This window comes from Aegilops tauschii, chromosome 2 (assembly GCF_002575655.3).
Source record: "Aegilops tauschii subsp. strangulata cultivar AL8/78 chromosome 2, Aet v6.0, whole genome shotgun sequence".
NCBI lineage: Eukaryota > Viridiplantae > Streptophyta > Magnoliopsida > Poales > Poaceae > Aegilops > Aegilops tauschii.
The window spans coordinates 579,874,803-579,893,185 of NC_053036.3; positions in this window are offsets into that span (position 1 = coordinate 579,874,803).

Sequence of the window (18,383 nt, forward strand, 5' to 3'; positions counted from 1 at the left end):
TCCAAAGCTTTCTCGTGGGGATCCTGATCCATGCGATGGACGACGACGTCGGTGGTTAGCCCCGCAAGTCCACGATCTGTCACGACGGCGTCCATGACAGGCCCCTCACGTCCATGGCCATGATCTGTCACGATGGCCAATCGATCTCCACGAGTGGATTTCATATCCGGCGGCAGGGAGGCGGGCGTGTGAGCGGCGGCGATGGTTTTAGAGCGTACCCTAGGGGGAGAGATGCGGGGAGTAATTGGTAGTTACCTACTATAGCGGAAATACTTATGAGAAAAATTTATTGGTCGGCGTTGGGCACCTTCAATGCAGCGGTGCTTATTTAGGCGCTTAATTAGGATCCTGGAAAAAAAATCACAAGCGTAGGCGCTTGGGGCAAGAGCTAGGAACTGGATTTTGTACATCTACGTGATGCAATCCAAAGATCGTGTCCGGGGTGGATGGGTTGGGGATTGAAAATTGTGTACATAAACCCTAATGCTCAAGACTTGTGAAAACATGAGATCAAATTGTCATCAAGTGATCTAGTATTACTTGGACCGAGACTTTGTGATCATCATGTAGCCACGCCACAAACACGATGGTTCTAGTATTACTTGGATCAACACCTTAGGCAGCAAACTAGTGCATTTCCTTTTTGAGTCACCATCTTCCTTCTTGAAAACCACATGTACACACTCATCATCTATACCATAACACATCAGAATCTGTTAACGAGCGCTCACAAGCTTAACTAGCTTCAAACGAACCTAGCCAATCAGGGTTTTATGCTACTTAATCTAAATGAGCCGATGATTAATGAGCACGAGTTTAACAAGCAGAGATGCCAAACCACACACCAATTAACATAGTTCTACCTTAGTTCAACGCTTCCATATATACAAAAGCAAGCACCACTTAGTAGTACTGGTGCACATAGTTCGACCATAACGTTCACCAACAAAGTATAGCATAGGGTAGTACCTAGCATAGTTAAAACCAAAAGAGCATCAGTTCTAGCTGCGAGGGTGCGCACTTCCCTAAAGCCTCAAAGAGGCCTCATCAAGTACTCGGCATACGCGGCGTGCTTCACCCTGAAAGTGTAGCCATTCTTGATGCTGCCTTGGGATGTTCCGACTGCATGGTTGATGGTACTTCTCAGGTCGCCTTTCATCAGCTTGTTGCAGTAAGGGCATCCGTAGCCCCCCTTTCCGATTCTTGGCCTGACACGTTTCTCGAGCACACCACTGTCCAGCTCCCTCACCTTCTGCCTCCTATAGATCCTCTGGGTTTCTTGGTCGCTGTCGACGTCATCACTTAGGACCTACATGTAGTACCAAATGTTGCGTAAGTATATCTAATATGAGAATTCAGCAGGCACAGAATCTATGAAACATAATGTAATTGATGACAGCGTAAAATATCTTCAAATGATGTTGAAAAAATAAATGCATAACTTATTAGTTGGTACATAAGCAACTAAATGGGATAGTACCATATAGTAAAAAATGAAGGATCAACCATACATGTCGAAGAGAGCACTAGCATTGCCACATTTTGCCACACATTTTTCCCAAGCTTGCCTAAGGTTAGTTCATCAAAATGAGAGCCACAAGTTGGCAAGCCTAAGGGAACCTTGCCACACTTTTTGTGTGTATGCCATGTGGGACCCAAGTGTGGCTTGCCTAAGGTGTGGCTGGAACTAAACACTCACTTAAGTTGGTCAAACTTGCCTAACCTTAGGTATGGCAATCTTTGGCAAAGTTAGTCACAAACCAAACAACCTTTAGTGCAACAAAATTCACTTGTTACGTAAAAATGCATGAACTGATGATGTAACATGGCAGAGCAGCATACAGATGTACTAATGCAAAAAAAGACTTATAACTTACATGCATGACTAAATAAAATAGCTCGTGAGCTGTATCTATTTAGGGTTAGAATTTTGTGTGCTTATGATGATGGATATTGAAAGTCCACATGTTATCGTCGTGGAAGTTTCCCCTGTTGATCGATACCCCACCCATCAATGTTCCTGAACCATTCAACGTTCTAGGTAAAGTAGTTAATTATTATGAATTCTGACAATAAGTGATCCCAAATGTTGTACTTACAAAAAAGGGTTTTTATCATTTATGCCACCAGTTGTGTCCCACAACTAAGTATCACCACCAGGAATTTCTACTGCTAAAAAAAGCCATCGCTTCGTTAGACACATGCTAAAAAATGCCACTGCACATGATTATTGTGATATCAAATCTATCTTGACATGATATAATGGCATCAATACCTATGGACCAACATGCCAGCTCTCCCTCTATCTCACTACAATAAAGTGTGGGCCCACTTGATCCCAACAGCGTTCTTATTTTCCTGTAAAATTATTCGCTTACTTATTCCTCACAAGTGGGGCCACACTTATCATTGTGAGATAGAGAGAACTGAAATGTGGGCCTGGGCTTTTTTTTGTCATATTGGATGGTCAACAAGTTTTAAATGAAAATAACAATGTCTAATGGCATTATTGAGCAAACATCTAACAGAACGATGGCATTTTTGATACATCTAATGGCATTTTTGAGTAAGCATCTCACAAATCGATGGCATTTTTGAGCGGTTGTAACTTCTAAGGGAAAAACTGAGTAGTGGGATACAACTGGTGGCATAAATGATAAAAACCCTACAAAAGAACTAATTAAAACAACTCAAGTAAAACATTGATGATATCCAATTTCTTTCTAAAATAGCCATTGCTTAGAGATAATCAATGTTTAAAATCATTGGCACAACCACTTATGGAACATTTAAACCAAAGATCGATCAAGTGCAACCAAACATGTACTCAACATTTTAATACCTTATTTGCCTTGTACTGATCAGAGAAAACCTAGGATATTACAAAATAAATAAATAAAGGGGATAGATGACTAACCTCTTCTTCGTTCTCGTCGGCGACGACCATAGATGGGGGCAAGGGAGGCAACAACCGCGGCAGACGAACACCTGAGTGAGGCTGAGGAGCCACCACCTACTCCGGCAGAGGAGCCAGAGGAGCCACCTGTTCCGGATTATTAGCAGAATAATTTATATAGGTCAAAAACTGACATATACATGCCTCAATAAATGTAATCTAGCTACACAGCTGCGGATCCAGGATTTCATACTTGGGTGTTCAAAAATTTATATTGCAAACTAAAACCACAACAATATTTTCAAATGGAGGGAGTAATATCTAAAATTTTCATGTGAAAAGATTCTTAGTCCATCGTAATGACAGTACTGACATGAATGATAGAAAATGAAGATTATTTGCTTCATGACCATACAATATGACATTTTCATAAACAAGGCATGGTGTTGTTATCCTTAAGTTGCAGAAAATATTTTCACAATCACCTACGTAGGCAATTCAATTCCAAGGTCAAGCTACGTATTTGTATTAGCACAGTCAGCAAACCTAGGTGGATTTATTAGCGGAATAATTTATCTAGATCAAAATATTGCCTATGCAGGGCTCAACACATATAACCTAGCTAGTTACCTAACACATCTACAAAATATTGATATGGAGTCCATCGATCAAAGATAAAAAGAAACCCTGGCCTTCCCCAAAAATAGAGAAAAGGACTGACCAGAGCACACCTAGGATTTTACAAAAAACTAAAGGAGATAGATGACTAACGTCGTCTTTGTTGACGTCGCCGGCGACCACAGGCTCGGACACCGGAGGCGTCACCCGCGGCAGAGGAGACACCTGCTCCGTCTGAGGACCCAGAGCAGCTACCGGGGCCCACATAAATGGCTGTGCAAGGACAGTTTCATGCCGGTCAAGTACCATATATAAGAAATTTCGGCCAAAAAAATTTGGGTGCAGCACTGTACGTATGTACCGGTGCTGCTGCTATCAAAATTTGGCATCAACACATTTTGGATGCCCGAGAACCATGAGATCCGAGTGGTTGGTATATCTTAAATAAAGATAACCTATACAATGAGGAGCCGACCCCCACACCCATGGACCCATGTGGATCCGCCCTGAAACCTAACGGATCTAACGAATCTAGGTTGACACCTAGGATTGACCAGAGCACACCTAGGATTTTACAAAAAATTAAAGGAGATATATGACTAACGACTTCTTTGTTGACATCGCCGAGGACCATAGGCTCGGGCACAGGAGGCGTCACCTGCTCCGTCTGAGGAGCCAGAGCAGCTACCTGGTCCCACATAAATAGCAGAATATTTTATATAGATCAAAAAATGTCATATACATGCCTAAACTAATGCAACCTAGCAACACAGCTTCGGATCCAGGATTTCAAAGTTGGGTGTTCAAAAATTAATATTGCAAACCAAAACCACAACAATAGTTTTCAAACGGCTGAGATCAAGTTGGCTTTTGAGTCCAGAAGGCATTCTTCTGCCTCTGCTTCTGTTACTCAAGAAATTAAAGAGTTAGGAGTAATAGCTAAAATGTTCATGTGAAAATATTATTTTTCCATCATACTGACAGTACAGACATGAATGACAGAAAATGAAGATTATTTAGTATGACATTTTCATAAACAAGGCATGGTGTTCTTATCCTTTACTTGCAGAAAATATTATGCTGAAAATAAGCAACCAAATAATATATTTCAAGTAGGGATGATAACAAGTCAATAATATTACAACCTATGGTAATTGGACTCCAGGAATCAAGCAATTGGTGTTGAGCAAATTGAACGACAAAATATGTGTCTGCTGGATTAAGCATGAGAGGCTAGGTTTATACAAATTGACATGAAGTTTAGTGCATAAACTACACCACTTTTAGTCCATTTAGCAATAAAAGAACCATACATAAGAAATTTCGGGCAAATCTTTTTGGGTGGTTGGTAGATCTATCTTAAAATTTGGCATAAACACATTTTGGATGCACGAGAGCCATGGATCGGAGTGGTTGGTAGATCATAAAAACGAGATAACCTATACAATGAGGAGCCGACCCCCACACCCATGCACCCATGTGGATCCGCCCTTGAAACCTACCGGATCTAACGAATCTAGGTACGGATTTCATAGATGGAAGAAAAGCAGAAACCCTAGCCATGCCCAAAAATAGTAAGGGACTGAACAAGGAAGCCTAGGATATTTCCTAAAATAGGACTGACCTCTTCTTCGTCGTCGTCGCCGTCGACGTTGACCACAGGCTGCGGCAGAGGAGGCAGATGGCGTGGCAGAGGAGGCAGATGGTGTGGCAAAGGAGTCACCTGCTCCGGCGGAGGAGCCACCTGCTCCGGCATAGGTGACACCTGTACCGGAGCCTGGACATGGTCGACGATGTCACGGCCGCCCTGCTGCCAGCTGGACCCCTCGCCGGCAGGGAGGGGTTTCTCCATGTGCAGCTTCGCACGGCGCTTGGATGCTTCGTGTGCCATGGCGTCCGCCCTGGAGTCGGCCCTCCCTCCCATGGTGCGCTTGGGCATCTTGACGGCGGAGGTGCAGCGGCGGGAAGGGAGTAGCGGCGGGGTGGGCAGGCGAGTGGTGAGGCGTGGGAGGAGAAAACCCTCGTATTTGTGGATGGGGAAGAGGACGGGAAGAGGGGGGCGGCGATGAGATAAATGCAAATGGGGAAGCGGAGTGTGCTATGGGGAAGCGGAGCCGCCGATTTAGTCCTGGGCAGTCAAAAGGAGTTGTTGCCACGTTCACACCTCCCCGTGCGTTGTACACACCACCACGTCTTGCCATGTCAAAACGTAACTTCTCACTTCTCACTAAAATGAGCAGCCCGATCATGCACAGCCATGATTTAGGAGTAATGCAACTTCGCTTCAAAAAATTGTGTAATGTAACTGCTCCCTCATTACACAGAACAAAGTCATACATTGGGACAACTGAATTTGTAGGCTTGTTTCATCTGCACGTGTCATGTTTTATATTTGTCCTAAAATATGTCGTAAAACTTTACAAACAATGGAATGGCAAATGGATGTGACAAAACTTCGTTAGCAACCGCGCAGATTCGTCTGCCATATATCCGATGTCCGGTACCGAGGAGGGGAATGTTGATCCACGCGATGCCATGTGTTTCGTCTGGACCCATATCATGCACCCCAAGCCAACCGGGCTAAAACATGTGCCACTAGCCTTCTCGATCCAAACAACGAGCTAGTGTCCACCATGCGCAGAGATGCTCATGTGGACAGGTTTGCTAGCACTAGTGAATGACGTCGGATCTTGGTGCGCAATATGTGTAGCCGCGTGTCTCTTTGGCGTGCCTGGCATACCGAAGGGACTTGTCGAAGGTCCAAGGAACCGCGGTGGGGTCAATGCTGGATGTATGGTGTGGGTCAACTTGGCTAATGCTGCATGGTTTGAGTTTAGGTGGCTAGGTTTGCATGGCTGGGGGGCTAGATGGCTAATGAGTGCGCATGCGTCATCTGTACATTGTCAAGGTTGAATGGTGGTTGTCTACGTGGCCATGCGTGCATGCATGGTGCGGGTCCAGTTTGCGTTCGGCGCACGGGATGTGCCTTGGTGGGTAGGGCCCACAACTTGCGGCACAGAGTTCTGAAGCAGATGAAGGGGCGGGCCCCGGTCTTTGTCCACAAGCAGGACTTGTTCCCTCTCGATGGCTAGCTCCGGGATGCGTTTTGGTCTCGTTTACACACAACCTAGGTGAAGGCTTATGTGTGCCGCTCTCGATGTTCGACCACACCCACACCGCGAAAGGTCCCAAGAAATTTGGATCCCTCGTGAATTTGCACGGATTATAGCGGCGGCAGACGAGACCCGACATTTTTTGCCCTTAACAATGGCTCTGAGGCGGCCCTGCCCATTGGTCGCACATGGCACATATATGGACCAGAGCTTAGCATGGAACTGTCACCCCCAATCCCTGCTGTGATTTCATGTGGCCGCGGTATAGATCCTGAATTTCTGAGGATACTGCCCTAGAAATGCGGCAAATGTCCCGAATATGGCAAGCGCAGGCTCCGAGAAAGGCCGGGACCTTGCATGCGCTTTTGGATTGTTCTCCGTTGACCCGAGAGAGAGCATCGACGAAAATGGAGGAAAGGGCCCGCATTCATTGCACAAACCGGACACGTTACCTCAAGGTAGCTAGATCCAAACCATGCACCCCCGCCGTCTAGACCCACGTGGTGCACCACTTAGACACTAGACCCACATCACTTACACCGGCCCCCAAGCCAACCATTCCCCATGTAGACTCATATGCCGCACCCCGCAAAATAGCTTAGCACAAGACTTCCACCCCGATTCCCACAACATGCACCACTACACGTAAGTGTCGAAAAAATGGACTATCGCATTATCAACATTTTTTTGCCAAAACAAGTAAGCTGTTTTTAAATTGCTTGAAAATAGCAAGGTTTCTGTTAAATTATAATATCATTAATTACACATTATAACGTGCATTTTTTGTCCCTCAAAAAGGGGTGCATTCCTTTTTGTAAACCCACAAAATTACTTCCTTTCCCTCAAAAAAAGAATCCTTCTTCACCCTCTCACGATCACGTTCACGGTGGCCTCGCCCTATAATCTAGGAGTGGTCGATCCAATCTCCCCACGGGGGACAACTTCCACGCACTATGTATCTTGGTTGGTTGCAACAATCTCGCCATCATGGTTTTTTATGGGAAAATCACATTCTTTTGTTTTTCCTTCCAAAGATATGTGGCGAAAAAACATGGAACAAAAATTGTAGAAGGCATGGTGGGATACATGCACATGTTGTCTTTTTGTACTACAAGTGCACTTGTTGGCAAGTTGCATGTGCACGTGTCATGTTTCATTTTTTTTATTGAAAATTATGTTATACACCTTTACATAGACGCTTGAATTATTATTTTCGTATGTTAATAATTCCTAAATATTGAAATACAGCATGCACATAACACATGGCTTCCAAGCTTCGTCAGCGACCGCTTGGATTCATCTGGTATATGCCCGCTGTCTGGTATTGGGCAGGGGAATGTGGATCCATGCGATGCCATGCGTTTCATCTGGACCCATGTCATGCACCCCCAACCAATCGGGCCGACATCATGTGCCACTAGGCTTCTCGATCCTAACCATGCGCTAGTGTCCACCATGGGTAGAGATGCTCAGGTGCACAGGTTTGCTGGCACTAGTGAATGACGTCGTATCTCGGTGTGCAATATGTGTAGTCGCCTGTTGCTTTGACATACCTGAAATGCCGAGGGAAGGGACTCGTGTCGGAGGTCCAACGAACCGAGGTGGGGTCGATAATGGATGGATGGTGTGGGTGAACCTGGCAAACGGTGCATGGTTTGAGTGAAGCTGGCTAGGTGTGCATGGCTGGGGGCTAGATGGCTAATGAGTGCGCATGCGTCTTGTGTACATTGTCAAGGATGACCGGTGAGTGTCTACTTGGCCACGCGTGCATGCATGATGTCGGTCCAGTTGGCGTGCGGCGCACGGGACGAGCCTTGGTTGCTAGGGTCCACATCTTGCGGCCCGGGGTTCAGAAGCAGATGAAGGGGCAGGCCCCGCACACCGTTCATAGGCCAGACTCGTTTCCTCTCAATGGACAATGGCTCCGAGGCGGCCCTTCTCTTTGGTGGCACATGGCCCATATATATGGACCAAAGAGCTTAGCATGTGATTGTTACCCCATTCCCTGCTATGATTTCATGTGGCCGCGGTATAGATCGTGAATTCTCGATGATACTACCCTAGAAATGCGGCAACTGTCCCGAATATGGCACGCGGGACCCAAGAAAGGATGGGACCTAGCATGCGCGTTTGGATTGTTTTCCGTTGACCCGAGAGAAAGCACCGATGAAAACGGAGGAACTGGCCCGCATGATACACTGCATCACTAGTAGAAAACGAAGCTTTATCACCGGTTCGTAAGGGCCTTTAGTGTCGGTTCTGCAACCGGCACTAAAGAGTGGAGACTAAAGCCCCCCCCCTTTAGTACCGGTTTGGCACGAACCACCACTAAAGGCCCACCACGTGGCGTGAGCTCGCGCCGTGGTACGGGGGACCTTTAGTACCGGTTGGTGTTACCAACCGATACTAAAGGTTTTTTTGAAAAAAAATTCTGAAAATTTTGGAAAAAAAATTTGAACTTTTTTTTTGGATTTTCAATTTTCTGAATTATTTGATGATTTAGTCTCTAATCACCCCTCTTAACTACTCAAGTGTGGATCACTCATTCCAAATCGTCTAACTTCCCGGCCGGTCACCCATCCTCTCACTCCCCCAGCCCGAGCACGCTTAACTTCGGAGTTCTATTCCCTCTACTTTCCAAGTCTGCACTTGTTGTTTTCCTAACAAATGTAAGCTGTCAATCCTATTAACCCTCAATAGTTTAGCTTGAGCATCAGGTCACACGTTTCACCGTTTGAGTTTGAAACTATTATTCTAAAAAACAGTAATTATTTAGTAACCCTAATATTTCTTGAATAAGTTTGACCATAATTTGACCAGATTTGACCAAAATTCAAAAAATTGAAATAATTATTTAGTAACACTAATATTCTTGAATAATTATGTAGTAACATTAATACTTCTTGAATAAGTAGTTTGACCATAGTTGACCAGATTTAACCAAAAAACTGAAATTTGAGCATATCTTTTTTTCCTTTTGGAATTTGAGGATTCTAAAAAATTGCAAACAGGCCGTAGGCGGTCAAAATCGGATGCGGATTTTCGTGCTGAATTTTTTGATATATTATACGTTTTTTCTGACATCGTATGCAAAAGTTATAGCCGTTTTACATTTTCCCTACACTTTTTGCAAAACATGTCCAAAAATTGAAGTTTTCAAATTTTCGTAACTAGTAGATGTAGTAATATAACTACTTCTCGAAGGATTTTATTTTTTGAAGTTTTTACCATTTTCTTTTGATTTTTGCAAAACTGAAATGGCGATACACAGGGGGGGTAGAGTTTGAAAATTGCCCTATAGTCCCGGTTTGTGTCTCCAACCGGGACTATAGGTCAGACCCCTTGCCACGAACCGGTACTAAAGGTGATCGTGGGGCCCTGGCCTGACGCCAGCCTGCCACCACCCCTTTAGTACCGGTTCGTGGCACGAACCGGTACTAAAGGATCAACACGAACCGGCATTAATGCATAGCCGTTCGAACCGGCACTAATAGTACCATTAGTACCGGGCCAAAATCAATCCGGGACTAATGTGTCTCAAATTAGGTCCTTTTTCTACTAGTGCATGCACCTAGAGCCACCTGGGCCCATAACATGCGCCACTACACGTACGTGTCCACAAAACGAACTAACCCATAATCAACTTTTTTTTTGTCAAAACAATTTAGTTATTTTTATAATGGCTTGAAAATAGCAAGGTTTCTATTAAATAATAATGTCCTTAATTACAATAAGGTCCATTTTGTAACCACACAAAATTCCTACCTTCCCTCGAAAAAAATAATTCTTCTCTCACGATCACGATGGCCTCACCCTATAATCTAGGAGTCGATCCAATCTCCCCACGGGGGCCAAGTTGCACGCAGTAGATATTTTTGGTTGGTTTCAAATTTCTCTCCAAAACGGTTTAATATGAGAAAATCACCTTATATTTTTTTTTACTTCCAAAGAAATGTGGCGACAAAAGCATGGAACAAAATCGTAGGAGGCACGGTTGGATACGTGCACATGCTGTCTTTTTCTACTACAACTGGACCTGTTGGCAAATTGCATGTGCACGTGTCATGTTTCAATTTATTTTGAAAATTATGTTGTACACATTTACATAGGCGATCGAATTGTTGTTTTCATATGTTAATAATCCCTAAATATTGACCACGTGACACATGTGGTAAGCAATCCAAACAATTCAAAAAAAATCCCTAAATATTGAATTTAAGCATGCTCCTAGAAATTATCAGTCATAGAACCAACATCTCTTTCGTAGAGATTAAGGTACTTCCACATTAAATCTAATACAATAAATTCAAAGGATCAACTTAATACATTAATAACAAATAGGGATGTAGCCCAGGAATCCAACGAGTAGAAAGAAAAGGAGGAACAAAAGCTAGAAGAAGAAGGATCAGCCAGCAGCAGCGCCATCAGCCTCCTAGCCTCACAACTCCAGGTCTCCAGCCTTGTGAACTCCAATTTTTTTCCTGCGAAACACGAATGGCAAAGTTGCTGTTACAGGTTAGGACTTAGTGAAAATTACGGTTATGCTGAAACAGTTATAATGACAAACAGTGCTGACATGATGGTTACAACAAGCAAACAAAACCAAGCTCACAAGTGCAACTTACTTTTAACATCAAACAATTATATTAACATGACCACTTTAGAGCAAGATTTTACCATGCAACATAAACTTGTCATAGCCACAAAAGGCATGGCATGAAAGTATTGACAACATAATGCAAATAAATTTCAGGAAGCATGGCCATAGAAGTTATATTTTTAGTGGCAACCTTCAAGCAAAGTTGCATAGTTTTATAACAGAAAGGGCTGCTGTTATTGGTAGAGGCACACTGAGGTTGGCTAGCCATCGAGGATGACCAGTGGGCCGGGGGGCACATGACTGGGAGCATTTGTGTGTGCGTGACTGCTGTGGGACCCGGATGTCAGTGGCTTACTTTGAAAACAAAAGGGGGTTTTATAGTTTAGTGGGAACCATCAAGCAAATTCGCAAAGTTTTATAGCTGACAGATTTATACTTGCTGAGATGCACAGAGTAAAATGATGGCATGTTTGAGGCAATAAATAAATATGCTACATGGCTTGTCATGGCATCTAATTGCACAGAATGCTAGTACAAATCATGGAGAACAAGACATACAACATGAGCATCTCCATAAGAGCTGGTAGCTCTACCAAAAAGCAATCAACAACTCAAAAAAGGTTCAAATATAGTATCAAGCACTTAATAATAGCAAGACACATAACAAATTTTTGGAGTAGAAGTGCAGGTGAACATCAAATACTACCACTACAACAGTACAAATTTAGCCTAGGGTTCATATACATCATAATCCAGCCCCCAAAAGCATGTACTCAATCACTACCACCACAACTGTAAGCACGAGCAGTAGAAAGATTAGGAGTGGGGAAGCTTACTCTAAACAACGGTACCGCCGCCGTTCAGACGAGGGGAGCAGCGAGGGAAGCGTGGAGAACGGCGGGGAAGCGATGTCGCGACCACTGTCCTCCTCCTCTTGCGCTTCGGAGTCATCTCTGACTCGGTTGGAGGCTCCACAATCTGCAACGGCACCTCGTGCACTGTGGGTTCCTGATCCAGTGGACGCTCTACCCTGGATCTGAACGCCCACCACCTGCGCCTATCCCACGGGCTGGACGAATTGGCCTGCTCCATCGCCCACAGGAGGATCTCGATGTCGTGCCTCGGTTGTGCGGGCAGGGGAAAAGCTTTTTCTTCTCCCTGGATGTCATTTCCCTCAAAGTGGCCATTGCCGTCCAGTTCAACTGCCTTATGTTGTTAAACCAAGAACGGATCTCCATCAACCTGGCCATCTTTACCTGGTCGCCGCCGGCGATCTCCACGAAGTCGGCGTTCTCGCCGCCGGCGATCTGCTCCTCCATCGAGGTTCTTGCGTGGATGGAAGAAGGGGGTGGGATGTGGAAGAGGAGATGAGCAAAGTTGCGGCCGCGAGAAGGAGGAGAAGGAGAGGGAGGAGATGTCGCGGTTGTAATGGCGATAGGTGAGGGGAAGGACGATGGCGGCGGCGGTTCTGCATTGGATGAGAGGGGCGGCGCATGATTGTTTTCTTCCTATGACTTTTTTTGAGACAATTTTTTCCTATGACTAAAATGCCAGAGATTAAAATGGTTCCGAAAAAGCCCAACCACTGTAAAACTTTGTATAATAAATATGATAATTCGGGCCAACCAAAGCCCACAACATGAATTAATAGTACGCTTACAACTTAAATAACACCAAGACAAATATAGATGGATAGATTTTTTAGCTAAAAAAGATAGATAGATAGATAGATGGCCGCCGCTTCTCCACCAGGCTCCTCCTTGCTCCTCCTCCGGGCGCCCTTTACTGCTCCTCCGCGGTGTTGCTGATGGGGTACGGCAGAGTGTGCATGCGCTCATCGGTGGGGAAGACGTTGTCGTAGACCGTGAAGATGTTATGGGTGGTGAAAGCTATGAACTCACAGCCACACCAGAACACACGGCCGAGGAGGTAGAACGCATCGAAGGGGTTGGTGAAGTGGGCAAGGATAGCAACCACAACCCCGTTGTGGATGACCTCCTCGACTCGGTACATCCTTGGAGATCCCCGAGGGAGGTGCCCATAGCCGGCCCCAAGGAAGAAGTCGGTGAGCCCCCTTGCGCCCTCCACCTTAACATCGCCCACACACGAAGGGTGCTCTCGACGTACACCTCGGCGGGGTAGAGCATCTCCGGCACGGTGGGGGGGAAGCGGTAGGTTGGTCCGGTGTACTGCATGGCTGCGGCGGGCTGGTTCTTGGGGCTGTTTGTGGTGAAGAAGAAGAAGGGCAGGCGCAAAATGCAGGTGGGAGAGTATGGGAGATGGATGAAGGGTGTGAGAGGAAGACGAACATGATAGGTGGCTTAAATAGCCACCATGGCAGTAATGGGGTCAAATGTGAACAAATTTTTCACCCACCGCGGCATCGGGAGTGTACACGCGTGGGAAACTGTAGTGTGAATCAAAATGCGAAGTTTAAGTGCTGCCCTATCTGCCGTCGGTCGGGTCAACCGGGGACGGCTCTGCGGCCCGTGCTCCTTCGCGTATGTGCACGCATGCAACGTAGGCTGAAGCGGACGCATGCATGCAACCGCATGCAACGTAGGCTCGCTCGGGCGCATGCAACAGCGGCGGACATCGCTCGGTCCAACGGGTGGGCTTCTTTACATAGCCCAACGACACGATGCATGGCAGCCCACCCTCGAGCGCAGAAAAAAAACAGGCGCAGAAAAAAATGTAAGTATTATATGATTTATCGACGCGAAAGCCCTAGATAATCCTTACAACGTCAAAAAGCTACGAAACTTGGCAATGATGCTAGTCACGTTGGAACAAGGTTGTTGGTCCACTTCAAGGATGTCGACAAAAACATGCTTCGAGACGGACCCTTCCCGTCCCAAAAGGCCTCCCATGAAGCAGGTTCAGAATGACACCGAATTTTGCCAGGATGTAAGTCCAATGAGATCAACACTTGTTCATGTTGGCCAATGTGGGACTGACCGTCGAAGGAGATAAAGATTGATACTTGTTCATGTGGGCCCATATTTTTTTTACATTTGGTGTCAATAGAACACAAAAAACAAACATGACTATATGCTTTTAGGTCTTCACCCTCCCCAATTTGTTGGCCAACTCAGCAGGTTTCGCCTTAAGATGCCACCTCTTTCTGTAAGCTGCAATTGTTGTGGTTTTGGAATGCTGGTTCTCTTTCCTGCAGAACGGGCATTTATAGAGACCGTTACGCCGGTACACAATCTTTGCAGCCATGAGCCACTTGAAGATTTTCTTTCTGAAAGCTTCCCTCAGCTGTAGGTAGTTCTCCCATTCTTCCAATCTGCAATCTGGTATTAGAAGAAAAAAATCTCATGCCAGCGAATTGTACATTATATCAAAGGCAGGCATAAATGGATTGTTTTTTCTTTGTATTGGTTTCCTAAAACTTTGGTTATATGAAAGACATGCATAAAATGGAATACAAATGATCCATTCATCTAAATTTGCAAACCCTAGGACTGATAACCGTATGATTAGTAATAATAAAAAGGCGAACAGTACGATTGTCTATACGAATAGCGAGGAATAACAAGAGAGCAATTTCTAGGGTTAACCTCGAGAAGGCAAATTCTAGGGTTAATATCTGCAGACACTAACCAATTCGTCTTTGTTGGTGCTGTGTTGGACCAGCTGCGGCTGCGAATCGGCGGCGACGACGTCCTTGTCGACCAGTTCCTTCATGGGGTCCACATCCGCCGCACGGAGCGCACCAACCACGCACCCTCCCCCGGCAGGTAGGATCATCCTCGCCGGCAAGAATGTGGGCTTTTTGGCGGTGGCGAGTAGTGGGCGGCAACGAAGACGTGGGTGGATAGGCAGAGGCGATCGAACGCTGGAGGCGGGAGCGAGATTTGGGGAGTGAAAATTCAATTTGTTTGGGAGAGAGAGGTCAAGGCCGCGCACAATTCGTCACTTTTGAAATTTAGGTAGAAACATGCACGTATACGGCATCGTGCACACCCAGAGATTTGCCCGAACCAACCAATCAACCAACCAAGTAAAAGAAAAAGTGCACAATGTCGGTCCACAAACGTGGCAACATAAACCGAACACCAAAATAGTGTGTTAAAAAAACAACAAAATAGGAGGGACGTTTTTTTGTTTTGCGCAGTACTACTAAATACTAGAAGGGAGAACTACTGAAAAAAAATACTAGAAGGGACAGTTGGCACATTTAATTTCACATGGCATCTACTAGCTTTTTTGTTCATCGCTAGCTATGTTGTACCGATTAGGTAAAATGAATGGATAATTATTAAACCCTAGCTATTGTCAAGGTTTATCGGTGTGTGTCTACGTGGCCAAGTGTGCTTGCACGGTGTGGGTCCAGGTGAGTGTGATGCACAGGACGGGCCTTTGTGGTTAGGGCCCACATGAAGCGGCACCGAATTTTGAGGAAAGTGAAGGAACGAGCCCCACACACCGTCCGCATGCCGGACTTGTTCCCTCCCATTGGCTAGATCCAACATGCGATATGGCCTCGTTTACACTTACCCCGCGTGAGGGTTTATGCATGCCCCTCTCGATGTTTGACCATACCCTTCATGGGTCATATGATGAGACCACGCCAGGCCCCGTGATGCACCGCCTAGGCACAAACCGGGAGCGTTACCTCTCGGTAGCTAGATCCAAACCATGTACCCCCGCTGTTTAGACCCAAGTGGAGTAGCACCTAGACACATGACCCGCGACACTTGTGCCAGCCCCCGAACCATGCATCCCCGCCGTGTAGACTCATATGTGGCCATGTGTGCATGCATGTTGTGGTTCCAGCTGAGTGCGATGCACGGGACGGTCCTTGGTTACTAGGTCTAACATCACGCGGCAACGAGATTTGAGGCAAATGAAGGAACGGGCCTCGCACTCCCTTCACAGGACAGACGCATTCCCACTCTGTGGCCTGATCCAGCATGGGATATGTGGCCCCAGTTGCCCACAGCCTACATGAGGGCCTACGCATGCCGCTCTCGATGTTTTACCACACCCTCTAAGGGTCGTATGATTACACTTGCGCTAGGTCCCGTGAATTTTCGGCCCCTCGATAATTTGCATGGATTATAACGGCAGTTGATGAGCATCATAGCCTAGAGAACGGCGTCGAGGCCACCCCTCCCTTTGGTAGCATATGGTGCATATATGGACCAAAGAGCTTAACATGGGGCTTTCATCCCAATCCTTGCTATGATTTCATGTGGCCGCCGTGGATCTTCAACTTTCGATGTTACAACCCTAGAAATGCGGTAAATGTCCCGAATATGGGAGGGAGGGGGGGGAGAAAGGCCACGCAATAAACGATCCCCATAATTTTATGTTTGTTTTATCTGGCAAGACAAACAAGTTTTTTAGAATAAGGATTTTTAGCATGTTTTAATAAGGATTTTATAATTTCACATTATAAGGTGCTTATTTTTTCCTAAAACAAATGTGTTGTAAACGCACAAAGCTCCACATTGAGCCTCTCACCATCACGTTCACGTTGAACTCACCCTAAAATGAAGGAGAGGTAGATCGAATCTCCCCACGGGGGGCAACCTCCACCTAGTAGCTAAATATGGTTAGTTGAGAATTTCTCCCCAAGTTGTTTTTTGAGGCAAAATCACATTCTTTTTTTTCCTCCAATATTGTGGCGAAATACATGGAAGAAAAATCGTGGGAGGCACGGTGGAACGAGTGCACCTGTTTTTGCCCTCCAAAAGTGCACTAGTTGCCATATTGCATGTGAACGTGTCACCTGTACAAACAATTGAATTGTCGTTTTTATTTTTTTAACAATTCCTATATATTGAATTTCAGCATGCACCTACCCCATGTTAGTTAGGTCAAATTTGTTTTATCCAAGCTCCGCCAGCGACCGTGCAGATTCTTGTACCATGCACGTGCTGCTCTGGGCCTCTGGCGTCCGGTACCGGACAGGGGAATCTAGATGTGATGCAATACAATTCATGTTGACCCATATCATGCACCCTTAGCCAACCAAGCCGACAACATGCACCGCTAGCCACCTCGATCTAGACCATGCGGTAGTGTCCACGATGAGCAAAGATGCTCAGTTGGACATGTTTGCTGGCACTAGTGCATGATGCCCAATCTCGGTGAGCAAGACGGGTAGCCGTGTGTCGCTTTGACATGCTTGGCTTACGGAGGGAGGGACTGGTTGGAGAACTAACGAACCGAGGTGGGGTCAAGGGTGGATGGATGGTGTGGGTCAACTTGGGCAAAGGGGAACGGTTTGAGGCCATTTGAACAATGTATGCCATGGCTATGGTCATGAGCTACCTCACTTGCCTTACCACGAAATTTTTCATAAGGGGACAGTGTAAACCTAAAAATTTTGAGTTTATTTTTGGATATCCTATTTGTTACATTTATGGCATCGTGTACAACAAATTTGGGGTTATTTTGGAGATGGTCAAAAAAATCACTTCATTACAGACGGACCGTTTGGTCTCACTTAAGCGAGTTTTTCTAACAAGGTTGTTTTTTCGACCACATCCAAATCACCTGAAATTTTGTACACATGATCTTTTCATAAACATAGACAGAATTTGAAAGTTTTCCAATTTTTTTAGAATTTTATATAATTTATAGTGGCTCAGTGAAACTCAGGTACATACCTCTGACTTTACCCTAAGGGGACAGTGTAAACTTCATTATTGCTGAATTTTCTTTGATAATCATGTTTATTACATGGATGTGACTGTGTAAAAAAAATTGGGTGATTTGGAAAAGAAAAAGCCCACCAACTAACAGGAGATATCAAACCCCACGGCCTGCATACGACTAGAAACCCAACCATATGGGCCAGGATGCAGGCCCGTGGGATGTTCATTTCTCCTGCTAGTAGGCCCCACAGGGCATACACAGAAGTGGATAGGGAACGTGCTGTTTCAGTGAGAGAGGCTCATGCAATTGGTCTCTCAGCCGCGTATATAAGTAGGTGCGTGCGCGTCTTGCTTGGCGAGGTGGGACTAAACTCCCACCACCCGTCAGTTGCGCCTAGTGCGTCTCAGCGTTGGGCCAAATTTTGTTGGGCTGTCCCAGGCGAACCTCACCCGTGTGCTGGACCACGCGTCCCTGTACATGGTTGGGCTGGCCCATCATGTATGCATATCCTTTTTCTTTTTTGTTTTTCACATATTCTCTT